The sequence below is a fragment of the Bos javanicus genome, chromosome 2 (assembly GCF_032452875.1).
Source record: "Bos javanicus breed banteng chromosome 2, ARS-OSU_banteng_1.0, whole genome shotgun sequence".
Classification (NCBI taxonomy): domain Eukaryota; kingdom Metazoa; phylum Chordata; class Mammalia; order Artiodactyla; family Bovidae; genus Bos; species Bos javanicus.
In genome coordinates this window covers 55,913,861-55,929,647 of record NC_083869.1, presented here as the reverse complement: position 1 = coordinate 55,929,647, position 15,787 = coordinate 55,913,861, and the positions used below count along the sequence as shown (strand labels likewise).

The 15,787-nt window shown below is 37.1% G+C and overlaps 1 protein-coding gene across 1 annotated transcript in view; it reads right to left on the bottom strand.

Annotated features, from left to right (window-relative positions):
* The window catches only part of LOC133260480 (low-density lipoprotein receptor-related protein 1B-like), a 1,291,692-nt gene that overhangs the window by 17,953 nt on the left and 1,257,952 nt on the right, over positions 1-15,787 (bottom strand). The window lies entirely within an intron of this gene.

Below are 15,787 nucleotides of genomic sequence, written 5' to 3'. Positions count from 1 at the left end.
AAAACAACTACTTCTGCTTTATTGACTATGCTAAAGCCTTTCTGTGGATCACAACAAACTGTGGAAAATTCTTAAAGGATGGGAATACCAGACCTGCCTTACCTGCCTCCTGAGAAACCTGTATGCAGGTCGAGAAGCAACAGTTAGAACCAGATATGGAACAATAGACTGGTTCCAAATTGGGAAAGGGGTATGTCAAGGCTGTATACTGTCACCCTGCTTTTTTAACTTATATGCAGAGTAAGTACATCATGTGAAATGCTAGGTGGGATAATGCTCAAGCTGGAATCAAGATTTCCAGGAGAAATATCAATAACCTCAGATATGCAGATGACAACACTGTTATGGCAGAAAGTGAAGAGGAACTATAGAACCTCTTGATAAAGGTAAAAGAGAGTGAAAAAGCTGGCTCAAAATTAAACATTCAGAAATGAAGATCATGGCATCTAGTCCCATCATTTCAGGGCAAATAGACGGGGAAACAATGGAAACAGTGAGAGACTTTATTTTGGGGGGCTCCAAAATCACTGCAGATGGTGATTACAGCCATGGAATTAAGACACTTGCTCCTTGCAAGAAAAACTATGACAAGCCTAGACAGTGTATTAAAAAGCAGAGACATCACTTTTCAAAAAAAAAAAGTCTTTCTAGTCAAAGCTATGATTTTTCCAGTAGTCATGTACAGATGTGAGAGTTGGACCATAAAGAAGGCTGAGCACCAAAGAATTGATGCTTTTGTGCTGTGGTGCTGGAGAATACCCTTGAGAGTCCCTTGGACAGCAAGATCAAACCAGGAAATCCTAAAGGAAATCAACCCTGAATATTCATTTGAAGGACTGATGCTGAAGCTGAGGCTCCAGTATTTTGGCCACCTGATGGTAAGAGCTGACTCACTGGAAAAGAACTTGATGCTGGGAAAGACTGACGCCAGGAGAAGGGAACAACAGAAGAAGAGATGTTTGGATGGAATTACTAACTCAGTGGACATGAGTTTGAGCAAACTCCACGAGATTGTAAAGAACTGGAAAGCCATGGATGCTACAGTCCATGGAGTCACAAAGTCGGACATGACTAAGCAACTGAACAACAACAAAACATAAAGAAGATGTTAAAGGTTAACTATAGCATAATTTGTAGGAAGAGGGAGATAGTTAAAAGCATATTAATGCTATATTTTCTAACAGTTTTGGTGTGGTAAGCTAAATGAATCCTTATGATTCCACAGAAAATTGATAAAGAAAATTAATGCTAAATAACTTACATAAATAAGTATACAGTATAAATTCATTAATAAAACTAAGATTATAGCATCTGGTCCCATCACTTTATGGGAAATAGATGGGGAAACAGTGGAAACAGTGTCATATTTTATTTTTGGGGGCTCCAAAATCACTGCAGATGGTGATTGCAGCCATGAAATTAAAAGACGCTTACTCCTTGGAAGGAAAGTTATGACCAACCTAGATAGCATATTCAAAAGCAGAGACATTACTTTGCCAACAAAGGTCCGTCTAGTCAAGGCTATGGTTTTTCCAGTAGTCATGTATGGATGTGAGAGTTGAACTATGAAGAAAGCTGAGCGCCAAAGAATTGATGCTTTTGAACTATGGTGTTGGAGAAGATTCTTGAGAGTCCCTTGGATTGCAAGGATATCCAACAAGTCCATTCTAAAGGAGATCAGTACTGGTGTTCTTTGGAAGGACTGATGCTAAAGCTGAAACTCCAGTACTTTGGCTACCTCATGCGAAGAGTTGACTCATTGGAAAAGATTCTGATGCTGGGAGAGATTGGGAGCAGGAGGAGAAGGGGATGACAGAGGATGAGATGGCTGGATGGCATCACCAACTCGATGGATGTGAGTCTGAGTGAACTCCGGGAGTTGGAGATGGACAGGGAGGCCTGGTGTGCTGCAATTCATGGGGTCACAAAGAGTCGGACATGACTGAGCAACTGAACTGAACTAAACTGATAAATTCATTCAAGGTAGGTATGAAACTGTGCAAGTAAAACTTGAAACTGTGCAAGCAAATGAGATGTTCATTTGGAGGGTCTGAGAAAGTTTAAGACAGCGATGTCTTATTTATATTAACTAAAAATCATATTTTTATTAAAAATGTTACTTAAGTAAAATGAAGCCATGAAATTAAAAGACAATTGCTCCTTGCAAGAAAAGCTATGATACACATAGACAGTGTATTAAAAAACAGAGACATTACTCTGCTGACAAAGGTCCTTCTAGTCAAAGCTATGGTTTTTCCAGTAGTCATGTATGCATGTGAGAGTTGGACCATAAAGAAATCTAAGCGCCAAATAATGGATGCTTTTGAATTGTGGTGTTGGAGAAGACTCTCTTGAGTCTCTTGAACAGCAAGGAGATCAAACCAGTCAATCCTAAAGGAAATTAACCCTGAATATTCACTGGAAGCACTGATGTTCAAGCTAAAGTTCCAATAGTTTGGCCTCCTGATGTGAAGAGCTGACTCATTAGAAAAAAATCTGATGCTGGGAAAGATTGAAGGCAGAAGGAGAAGGGGATGACAGAGGATGAGATTGGATGGCATCACTGACTCAATGGACATGAGTTTGAGCAAGCTCCAGGAGATGGTGAAGAACAGGGAATCCTGGCATGCTCTAGCCCATAGGGTCACAAAGAGTTGGACATGACTGAATGACTGAACAGCAACAAAGTTCAAATGAATTATGAAAATATGTAAAATTTTAGATTTCTTAAAAGTCATCAGAGAAGCTCTTTATTAGAACAATTTCAGTAAGTATCAAAGTAACTTAAGATAATCAAAGAATAATAATAATGATTCAACTTACTATCCCTTATTTTAGAAAAAAGAATCATTCTTCAATCATCCTTAGTTGTGTTTAATCACTTTAATTACTATTTTCAAAATGAAAGTGTTAGTTGCTCAGCTTTGTCTGACTCTGTGACCCCATGGACTGTAGCCCATCAGGATCCTCTGTCCATGGGATTTTCCCAGGCAAGAATACTGGAGTGAGTTGTCATTCCCTTCTCCAGGAGATCTTCCAAACCCATGGACTGAATCCCAATCTCCTGCATTGAAGGTAGATTCTTTACTGTCTGAGCCACCAGGGGAAGTAATGATAGCCAAATAAAAGGCCCCATTCATCCACTTAATGCATATTCCTTGCATATCTATTATATGCCAGGCACTGTTCTAAACCCTCAGAGCCTATCAAAGAATGAAATAAACAGACACCTCTGATACCTCATAGCTTACATTCTTCTAGCAAGACAATAAATAAACAATATATACTTAGGGCTTCTCTGGTGGATCTGATGGTAAAGAATCTGCCTGCAATGCAGGAGACCTGGGCTCAATCCCTGGATTGGGAAGATCCTCTGGAAAAGGGAATGGCTACCACTCCAGTATTCTGGCCTGAAGAATTTCATGGTAGAGGAACCTGGCAGGTTATAGTCAATAGGGTTGCAAAGAGTTGGACACAACTGAGCAACTTTCACTATATACCTAGGATAAGTACTAAAGAAAAAAAGTAACCAGAGAATGGTGGTAAGGATTTAGGTGGGGAATATGTGTAGGTATACAATTTGAGATCAGTTGGCCAGCAAGGACTGTCTGAGGAGGCAGTCTGTAAGCAAAGACCTCTAAGAGGTAAAGGAGAGAAGCAAGGAAGCAAGGGGACATCTGATGGAAGAGCATCCCAGACACAAGGAACAGGACAGGCAAATGCCTGAGGGTGGAGCCACACCCAGAGTGTTCATGGGATAACAAAGAGAATTCAGAAAAGAGCCTCAGGGGTATTATGGATTATACAGAAGAAAAATAATGCATTGCTGTTGTTTTCCCCTGTGAATTTAAAAGTACATATGTGGAACATTTTTCAGATGATTACATGTAAAATCCTCATGAACTATAGAGATAAGTGATTCTTTATGATGCGTGTTTATTTCCAGGGTTTTGTGTGTAGGTATCGGGAGAGGCAGTCCCTGAAGGACCTAGAGTCTCCCTGAACTTTGCTGCTGAGTGTGCTGAACAGTAAGGCTTGTCTGTCTTCTGATATTAAATAATGTCTGTAACAGTCACACAAGCGACTAAATGTGGCCACAGGGCACCTACCATGAAACTGTTCACTCTACAAGACAGGGGCACTTGAAAGTTTTCTATTTGCACTATTGTCGGCTGTTTGCTCAAAAAGTGCTTTTGCCCACACAATGGGTTCCTCAGACAGAGCACAACCAAGTCCAGGCTTAGCATCCATCCAGGCCCATGACATGGCTCTGTGAGACTTGGGGACCGACCAGGAACCAGTGCAATTATGCCGATACTCATACTTTGGCACTATTGACATTGGGGGCCTGGTGATTCTTTGTTATAGAAGACTGTCTTGAACGTGGCATGATGTTTAGCACCCCCAGTCTCCATCTATCAAGTTCTAGGAGCACCTCCTTTCCCAGTTGTGACAACCAAAAATGAGTCTATATATTGCCAATATCCTTTGTTTTGTTTGGAAAACAAAATTACCCCTGCTCTATGAAGTTGGAGTTCACCTTGAAAGTAAATAAATGATAAATCTCAAACATTTTTAGTTCATTTTGATTTCTATAAATATGAATTTTCTTGCCATCAAATGAAAAGTTCTTTGCAATATGTTTGTGGCAAAATTGCCAGAGAATATTAGATATGTATAGCTAGTACAGTAGCAATACAAAATATTATACTCTTTAAAAATATGCAGTTTCTGAGTGGACTAAATTTCATTGTAATTTTATATATAAAAAATACTGTAAAAGGAAAAACGGTGAACATTTCATGGATAAACATTGTGACACATATCTCGGGAACATTTATCTCAGAATGATATTTTTCATGTATATTCCCAGATACATTTTTTAATATAAAAAAGGTACATTTTATTCTTTACTTGAAATAATTGTGAGCTAAATTTTACTATTTGAAATTTCCCTATTTGAGAGAAGTTAAATATCCTAACAGCTAAAATATCAAGGTAACTCTGACACAAAATGTACAATAAAGGTTTATGAAAACTTGTTTTAGTAACAGAGGTAAAATGTGCTAATTTTGGAGCCAGGGAAGCACAGCTATCCTGTGGAAGTAGATGTGTACCAACCAAAGAAGAAAACAAATGTATATCAAAATTTCATACCATTATCAGCCTATTACTATCCACAAAATATAGTAGCAGCATTAAAATACATTCATTCAAGTTGTCTAAATATTGCATATTAAACTGGACAATAGCTGATTTATTGTTTTACATCTGAAAAACTCTAGAGAAGGAAATGGCAACTCACTCCAGTATTCTTGCCTGGAAAAACCCCATGGACAGAGGAACCTGGTGGGTTACAGTCCATGGGATCTCAAAGAGTTGGATATGACTTAGTGACTAAACAACAAAAATGTGAAAAACTCAGAGCCAAAATGCATATTTTGATGGGAACTTTGATTCTTTCCAATTGCATAGGAATAGTGAATAGAAAATAAAAGTAATAGGTTAAAGATATAAGAGATGATATATATCATTTAAGGAAGGTCTGAGTAGTCATTTCTTTTTGGGGGAGGGGTGTGGCACACTCAGGAATATGGAAAAGGTATGAGTACAAAAAAAAAAAAAAAGGTATAAATACACATAATACAGTTTCCTAGGATAAGTGTGAGGCTGGAACCAAATAAAACTGGTCATGTATAAACAGATACCATAGGCAAGTTTGCTATTGCAAATCTAGGAAGCAAACAAGACTTCTGTCAAAAATAAAATATCTTAGGGTTATGCTTTCCCTCTTTTAGTCATCTATGAAACCTGTGCTTTCAAGATATTTTTCAATATATTTTTAGAAAATATTATCTGTTTTGTTCGCTGGTAAATTTCCAGAACTTAGAATATTACTCACATATAAAATGATCTCAATAAATATTGTTTGAATGAGCACATAAGTGAATGACTCACAAATACCTCATGAATAACTCTAACTTTCCTCTGAATGACACACCACAATGCCTTCTGGAAGGAAATGGCACCCCACTCCAGTACTCTTGCCTGGAAAATCCCATGGACTGAGGAGCCTGGTAGGCTACAGTCCATGGGGTCGCAAAGAGTCGGACACAACTGAACGACTTCACTTCACCTCAACCCTTTTATAAGCTGTATGATCCAAGCTTCTGCACTGGATGATACTACTTTCAGCAAATCGTTGTCCTGTTCTGGAAAAAACATAGACTTTGTGTTAGAGAGAAATCCACTTTTCTGCTTCCTTTCATTTCAGTCTTGAAAAGAATTTTTATAATAAGACTACCTGGATAATGAGAATATTTCTACTTAAAAAATATTATGGATGAAAAAGTCAATAAGAAGTAGTTTCCATTTTTTTTTGCATTTTTGCATTTTCTAAATCCTTCTCTTTTAAGGCCAAATTAACTTTTTGTCTGTTACACATATCTTTTCTTATTATTCCTGTGAAATTCATCGGTCCTCTAAAATCTCTTAGAACTATATCTGTGTCCCATTCTTGATACTTTCCACCTATTGCCTTGTTAAGTTTCTTAAAGTATGGACAAGCCAACATTTCCAATTGCCTCTAGGGAACAGGAGACAGGATACAAGTATCATTTATGCTTGAAACCCCTAGTAGAGATCAATACTAAAGGCTTGGTAAATATTTGTAAAATTTTAAAAAATGAATAAATTAAGCACTACAAATCCAAGGGATGGAAAAAATAACAGGGGGTTGGGAATGTGTGTTTGATTAGCTTATTTACTCCAGAATATCAGTGAAGAATACTCTTACTGTTTCAATATGATTATCATTCCTGTATTTCCATACAGTACCAAATACCTAGAAGAAAAATTAAATTCTTAGTTTAACCACTAGATCCTTTCAAATACTCAAATATGTGGAACCATAAAAAAATATTTTGTTTTTCATAGGTACCACCTACAAATAACTGAATCAGAGAGAAAAATCACACATATGAACTTACACAGACTTTCATATAGAGACATATGTCTTAATTAGGCTAAATATATATCACACCCCATGGTTTGACATATGCCACCAGTATTCTCAGGAGCTTTAAAAGTAAAATTTGGGAAGTGTTTCTCTTTTAGTAAATACCCTGGATGATGAAAATATTACTACTTAAAAAGTGCTATGTGATGAAAAGGTCAATAAGAAGTAAATAGTTTCCATTCTTTTTTTTTTCCTCATAAGGGATGTATTTTTGTTATTTTCATCATCACCAAGCCCATGCTGTTTTTATCATTTTTGTTTAGTTACTTAAGTTGTGTCCAACTCTTTTGCGACCCCAAGGACTTTAGCCTACCTGGCTTCTCCATCCTTGGATTCCCCAGGCAAGAATACTGGAGTGAATGATTTCTGTTCTTGATATTCTAAAGTTGAATGTACTAGTGAATTTGGAATGCCAGTAATGCATAGATAGGTCAATTTTATTCAATAAAGAGTAATTTGTATTCTGCTAATACAGGGCAACAGCTCTTAATTCAAAGAGTAAAGGGAAAGTAAACAAAAACAGACAGAAAACAGAGTAAGGGGAAAAATTTTTCTGAGATAAGATAGAAAATTGAGTATCACTTTAATAGCAAATTATCTAATATTCCAAGAGCGATCTCAAAGAGTTGTTTAATAAGGAATAGATTTGTCTTCCCATAATTAAGGTGCTTATAGTTTGAAACTAGGCATTTGATAAATATTATATCTTTCTAGGTTTTTGATTATTTTTTTCTAAAGAATGTATAGTAATTGTAATAATCATATTTATCTCATCTGGTTTACCATCCGCAGTATCCTGACAACTATTAGGAAAGTTGCTTCTTATCCATGTATTTAAACACTCAAATTAATCTGAACTTAACAGTTTTCTAGAACATAATTATTATAGAAATTATTTTTTAAATGATTTTGCATTTATTATCTAGCATTTAGAACATATTGGTCTTCCCAAGTGGCTCAGTGGTAAAGAATCTGCCTGCCAAGCAGGAAACGTGGGTTCGATCCTGGATCAGAAAGATCCCTTGTAGTAGGAAATGTCAACGCACTCCAGTATTGATTCGATAACTTCTTAAAATTTTTTAAAGCGCTATGAAACAAAATTTATTTTTTCCTTTTCCACATTTTAAGTTTATAATAATACAGTAGTCTTACAGTGAAGTGTTCTATAAGACTTGCCAAAATATTTAAGTCTGTGTAAGTTACAAAAATTTGGTCCTGAAGCTATTAGTTTTAACAGTTAAAGTCATGAATGACAGTTTGTGATAGATGCTTGTGAAAATATAAGAGGCAAAGATGCAGCACAAATATCCTACAAAAAGAAACCCTTTTTGTTTTAGAAAATAGCTCTGATGAAAACATAGATGGGAGAAATTTAATGCTACGAATATTTGGGCAAAGGCCTTAGCAGGCAAAAAAGAAACTAAAGTAGTATTCATAAAAGAGGTAAATTTGAAGAAATACTTATATTAATGTGACCAAAAGTGATCATAGTTTCACCAACTGCATTAAACCTCCCTTTTAATATGTTTACCAATAATTGCATTTCTTTGTTTGTAATATTTATTTTCTTTTAAATTCTTACTTCAATAGGATATAAATTTATTTCATGTTGTAAGTATTTTCAGAGGACAATCAGATGCCAGTATAATCATTGAAGTGGCCCTCCTGAGATAAACACTATAAAAACAGTTTATTAACTTTACCAAATATTTAATATACTTATAAAAAATGAAATGTCTTGCCAGAAAAAAAATATTGTTTTCCTCATTTTATCAGTTTGTCTGGAGTTCTGTTTATATCTGTATTTATAGCTTACCTTATGAACGTTTTAATTTAAATATGGTTGACATACAATATTATATTAGTTTCAAGTATACAATATAGTGATTTGATATTTACATACATTAAAAAGATATCATCATAAATTTAGTAATCATCTATTCCAAAAGGTATTAGGATATTATTAAACATATTCCTTACGATGTTTATAACAGCTTCATGACTTGCTTTTTATAAATCTAAGTTTGTACTTCTCAAGTCTCTTTACACATTTCAGTTCAGTTCAGTTCAGTTGCTCAGTCGTTTCTGACTCTTTGCAACCCCATGAATCACAGCACGCCAGGCCTCCCTGTCCATCACCAACTCCAGGAGTTCACTCAGACTCACGTCCATCGAGTCAGTGATGCCATCCAGCCATCTCATCCTCTGTCGTTTCTCCTCCATCCCTCCCAGCATCAGAGTCTTTTCCAATGAGTCAACTCTTCGCATGAGGTGGCCAAAGTACTGGAGTTTTAGCATCATTCCTTCCAAAGAAATGCTGATCTTTCAGAATGGACTGGTTGGATCTCCTTACTCTCAAGCGTCTTCTCCAACACCATAGTTCAAAAGCATCAATGCTCAGCCTTGACATGACCACAGGAAAAACCATATGACTAGATGGACCTTTGTTGGCAAAGTAATGTCTCTGCTTTTGAATATGCTGTCTAGGTTGGTCATAACTTTCCTTGTAAGCGTCTTTTAATTTCATGGCTGCAGTCACCATCTGCAGTGAAAAAAATAAAGTCTGACACTGTTTCCACTGTTTATCTATTTCCCATAGTACCATCATGATCTTCATTTTCTGAATGTTATTAGCCAATCATCTCCTCCCAAATACATCTATCCCCTCTGGCAATCACATGTTTATTCTGTGTATCTATAAATTTTTGTTCGTTTGTTTTGTTTTATGTTTGTGCATTTGGCTTTTTGTCTGTTTAGACTCTATATACAAGTGAAATCCTATAGTATTTGTAATTCTTTGACATCTCACTTAGCATAATTCCTTTAAGATCCATTCAGTTCAGTTCAGTTCAGTTGCTCAGTCGTTTCTGACTCTTTGCAACCCCATGAATCTCAGCATGCCAGGCCTCCCTGTCCATCACCAACTCCCGGAGTTCACTCAGACTCACGTCCATCGAGTCAGTGATGCCATCCAGCCATCTCATCCTCTATCGTCCCCTTCTCCTCCAGGCCCCAATCCCTCCCAGCATCAGAGTCTTTTCCAATGAGTCAACTCTTCGCATGAGGTGGCCAAAGTACTGGAGTTTCAGCTTCAGCATCATTCCTTCCAAAGAAATCCCAGGGCTGATCTTCAGAATGGACTGGTTGGATCTCCTTTCAGTCCAAGGGACTCTCAAGCGTCTTCTCCAACACCATAGTTCAAAAGCATCAATTCTTCGGCGCTCAGCCTTCTTCACGGTCCAACTCTCACATCCATACATGACCACAGGAAAAACCATAGCCTTGACTAGATGGACCTTTGTTGGCAAAGTAAGTCTCTGCTTTTGAATATGCTGTCTAGGTTGGTCATAACTTTCCTTCCAAGGAGTAAGCGTCTTTTAATTTCATGGCTCACCATCTGCAGTGATTTTGGAGCCCCCAAAATTAAAGTCAGCCATTGTTTTCACTGTTTCCCCATCTATTTGCCATGAAGTGATGGGACCAGATGCCATGGTCTTAGTTTTCTGAATGTTGAGCTTTAAGCCAACTTTTCACTCTCCTCTTTCACTTTCATCAAGAGGCTCTTTAGTTCTTCTTCACTTTCTGCCATAAGGGTGGTGTGTTCTGCATATCTGAGGTTATTGATATTTCTCCTGGCAATCTTGATTCCAGCTTGTGTTTCCTCCAGCCCAGCGTTTCTCATGATGTATGCTGCATATAAGTTAAATAAGCAGGGTGACAATATACAGCCTTGACGTACTCCTTTTTCTATTTGGAATCAGTGTGTTGTTCCATGTCCAATTCTAACTGTTGCTTCCTGACCTGTGTACAGGTTTCCCATGAGGCAGGACAGGTGGTCTGATATTCCCATCTCTTTCAGAATTTTCCACAGTTTATTGTGATCCACATAGTTAAATGCTTTGGCATAGTCAACAAAGTAGAAATATATGTTTTTCTGGAACTCTCTTGCTTTTTCGATGATCCAGCAGATGTTGGCTATTTGGTCTCTGGTTCCTCTGCCTTTTCTAAAACCAGCTTGAACATCAGCAAGTTCACGGTTCACATATTGCTGAAGCCTGGCTTGGAGTATTTTAAGCATTACTTTACTAGCGTGTGAGATGAGTACAATTGTGTGGTAGTTTGAGCATTCTTTGGCATTGCCTTTCTTTGGGATTGGAATGAAAACTGACCTTTTCCAGTCCTGTGGCCACTGCCAAGTTTTCCAAATTTGCTGGCATATTGAATGCAGCACTTTCACAGCATCATCTTTAAGGATTTGAAATAGCTCAACTGGAATTCCATCACCTCCACTAGCTTTGTTCGTAGTGATGCTTCCTAAGGCCCACTTGACTTCACATTGCAGGATGTCTGGCTCTAGGTGAGTGATCACACCATCGTGATTATCTGGGTCATGAAAATCTTTTTTGTACAGTTCTTCTGTGTATTCTTGCCACCTCTTCTTAATATCTTCTGCTTCTGTTAGGTCCATACCATTCCTGTCCTTTATTGTGCCCATCTTTGCATGAAATGTTCCTTTGGTATCTCTAATTGTCTCGAAGAGATCGCTAGTGTTTCCCATTCTGTTGTTTTCCTCTATTTCTTTGCATTGATCGCTGAGGAAGGCTTTCTTGTCTCTCCTTGCTATTTTTTGGAACTCTGCATTCAAATGGGTATATCTTTCCTTGTCTCCTTTGCTTTTTTCTTCCCTCCTTTTAATGGCTATTTTTAAGGCCTCCTGAGACAGCCATTTTGCCTATTTGGCTTTCCTTTTCTTATGGATGGTATTGATTCCTGTCTCCTGTGCAATGTCATGTACCTCCATCCATAGTTCATCAGGCAATCTGTCTATCAGATCTAGTCCCTTAAATCGATTTCTCACTTCCACTGTATAATCATAAGGGATTTTATTTAGGTCCTACCTGAATGGTCTAGTGGTTTTATCCACTGTCTTCAATTTCTGTCTGAATTTGGCAATAAGGAGTTCATGATCTAAGCCACAGTCAGCTTCCAGTCTTATTTTTGCTGACTGTATAGAGCTTCTCCATCTTTGGCTGCAAAGAATATAATCAATCTGATTTTGGTGTTGACCATCTGGTGATGTCCATGTGTAGAGTCTTCTCTTGTGTTGTTGGAAGAGAGTGTTTGCTATGACCAGTGTGTTCTCTTGGCAGAGCTCTATTAACCTTTGCCCTGCTTCATTCTGTACTCCAAAGCCAAATTTGCCTGTTACTCCAGGTGTTTCTTGACTTCCTACATTTGCTTTCCAGTTCCCTATAATGAAAAGGACATCTTTTTTTGGGTGTTAGTTCTAGAAGCTCTTGTAGGTCTTCATAGATCTGTTCAACTTCAGCTTCTTAAATGTTTCTGATTGGGGGATAGACTTGGATTATCATGATATTGAATGGTTTGCCTTGGAAACAAACAGAGATCGTTCTGTCATTTTTGAGATTTCATCCAAGTATGGCATTTTGGACTCTTTTGTTGACTATGATGGCTACTCCATTTCTTCTAAGGGATTCCTGCCCACAGTAGTAGATATAATGGTCATCTGAGTTAAATTCACATATTCCAGTCCATCTTAGTTCACTGATTCCTAGAATGTCGATCTTCAGTCTTGTTATCTCTTGTTTGACCACTTCCAATTTGCCTTGATTCATGGACCTAACATTCCAGGTTCCTATGCAAGAACCATTCATATTCTTTCAAATGGCAAAATTTCACTCATCTTCATGGCTGAGTAATAGTCCATTGTGTGTGCACAGTACTATCTGTCAACCCATGTTACTCAGTGTTGCTCACATGATTAAATTTCATTAATTTTTATGGACGAATAATATTCCATTATGTGCATATGTACATCCCATAATTTTTATCCACTCATTTATCTTTGGATACTTGCTCCCATGTCTCAGCTACTATAAATAATGTTCCAATGAACATTGTAGTGCTTATGTCTTTTTGAATTAGTGCTTTTATTTCTTGTGTGCTGTGCTTAGTTGCATAGTCATGTTTGACTCTTTGCGACCCCACAGACTGTAGCTTGCCAGCCTCTTCTGTCCATGGTGACTCTCGAGGCAAAAATATTGAAGTGGGTTGCCATGCCCTTCTCAAGGGAAACCCAGGTTTCCTGCATTGCAGGCAGATTCTATACCATCTGAGCCACCAGGGAAGCCCTTATTTCTGGTAAATATCCAGAAATAAAATTGCTAGATCTATAGTACTTCTATTTTTAATATTTTAAATAAGCTCCATATTGTCTTCCATAGGGGTTATACCAGTTTCTGTTTCAACTAACAATGTATGAAGGTTCCTTTCTTCTACATTCTTGCAGTCACTCTCTTATCTTTTTGATGATAGCCATTCTGACAGGTATACAATGGTTTTTAGTGAGCTTGATTTGCATCTAACTGATTAGAGCTGTTGAACACATGTCCACGTGTCTGTTGGCTATTTGTCTCTTTTGGAAATATGTCTATTGAGATTCTCTGCCAGTTTTTAATAGAACTTCTTATGTTGAGTTCTATAAGTTCTTTATAAATTTTGATTATTAATTCCTTACCAAATATATTGTTTTCAGATACCTTCTCCCATTCATTAGGATGCTTTTCCATTTTGTTGATGAGTTTCTTCACTGTGTAAAGTTATTTTTAGTTGGAACTTCTTTCTCAAGATTGCCTTGCTAACTGAGAGGTTTTGTGGTACTTTAAAAAAAAAAAAGTTAGAATTATATGTTCTAGTGCTGTGAAAAATAGCATTGGTATTTTGATAGGGATCATACTGACTATATATTTGAAGTTTGCACCTACAATATTTTAGGTTATGATTGTTCATAGTCTAGTCAATGTGGTCCCATATGAATTCTAGATAAGAAATTCCCATCAACTCTGATCAATGATGATATACTCTTCAATTTTGCAGTGCTGGTATCAATTTACTCTGTTAAAAAAAGCATTTTTCAGTGATTTTTTTTTTTTTTTTTTTTTGTGGACAAAGAGGGCAAAGTTAGGGCGAACTGTTTGCTTAATCCTGTGTTTAATCCTTCACCCCATTTATAATTTGACAGATGCATTCAAACTGAATGAAAACTCTTTCAGAATGACAGCTACATTTTCAGTAAACACCTCAACTACTGTCTGAAATCTTTAGCAATTAAATGTTTTATATAGGTATAAGACTAGAAATATTAGCAATAAATAATAATCATATTTTGAGATAACCCTTAATCACATCATCCTTCACCATCTCTTTAATAATAACATATTTTTTCTGATAATATAATGCATTAATCAATTTTCCTTTTCACAAAGTGAAAACGTCCATCACTACTTTCAATAATTTTTTAGTTAAAATGTAATACAAAATGAGTTTATCGAAAGTAGAATACATGTAAATCTTTTTGCCTCAAGTGAAATGCCTTTATGGGTAAACTGTGGATGTTTAAAAGCATCACAAGGGATTCATATGTATCCATAGTAGAACTCAGATACTTTAAAAAATTGATTCTAATGCTAAGGTGAAGGAAGAAAAAGCAGTTTTAAAAATATTTCAACCTCATTCTTCAAATTCTCATTTTTATTAAGGACTTATAGACTTGCAGAATTAGGTTCCACTTTGGATGCTGAAAGCCATAAAAGAATATTGAAACACAAAACAATAAAAGAAAGACCAATAATCCACAAAATTACAATTTTTGTTGAGTCCAAATAAAAGCTGGGATTTCAAGGAAACATGAAAAGAAATCCAGAATGGCAGTCCTCTTCCAGCAAAAACAAAGCACATGCATGATACCTTTTCCATAATATAAGGAGGAAGAGGTAACTGCCATAAAAATAGTATTTTTAAAAAGCTAAAATGGTAAAAATTTTTTAAAACCAAGTGTGAATTAATGTGAGAGTTAAGAATTATTGGGAAAGCTTTATACAATAGACTCCTGTCATTGAGTTCACAAAAGAAAAACTGAAGGCACAGTAAGAGAACTGAGAGAGAACCCTGTGTGTCTCACACACATAAAACCCAACCTGTTCGCTAGACTTTCCTCTCATACAAAGGAAATCCCCTAAACCACTGGGGAAGGGGAAGCAGACTGTCTCATTCCTAGAAGCAAGATAAAGGTCCTCTGCCTGTGAGGGGGGAATAGGAAGAAAAAGTCATCTGCCCCTAGAAAAAGGGCAGGAAAACTTCCCTTCACCAAAAGTAAGGTGAACCGCAGAGAGAAACTGTCATCGAGGGAGGAGTAGAAGCCAAATCCATGTGACTCAGAGAGTAGAGTAAGAAATACCCTTGGTCCCACCATGAGTTTGTTACTTGAAATAAGCAACATTAGCCCAGCACTTTGAGAAGGTAAGAAATTACTACCAACAATCCAAAACAAATGTAAGGTGACACTCAGGGAAACGTTGGAGCAAAGCTATTTGCCTCTAGAGGGTGTACAGTAAAGCTACTTGGACCCAGAATTCTGGACTGATTTAAACAAAGAAACAAACAAAACAAAAATAACACAGAAATTTGTCACTCTGTGGTAAGGAGCAAAAGATTATCTCCTACCCAAGACTTCTTATGGTTTTATGGCAGATACTGACTGACAAGGGAGGAGATGCATTGAAGGTTCCATCTCCAGAGCTCAGAACCACAGAATCTAAGACCACAGGCCAGACCAAGAGAATGGAGGATCCCTCTTCCACCCACCATGAGCCTTCCACTTAAAAACAGATCATGATAGTCTACCATCAAAAAGAGGGCAAGAGTGTGGAGAGAGACCCCTCAATGAAGCAGCTACGCAGGGAGTACTGA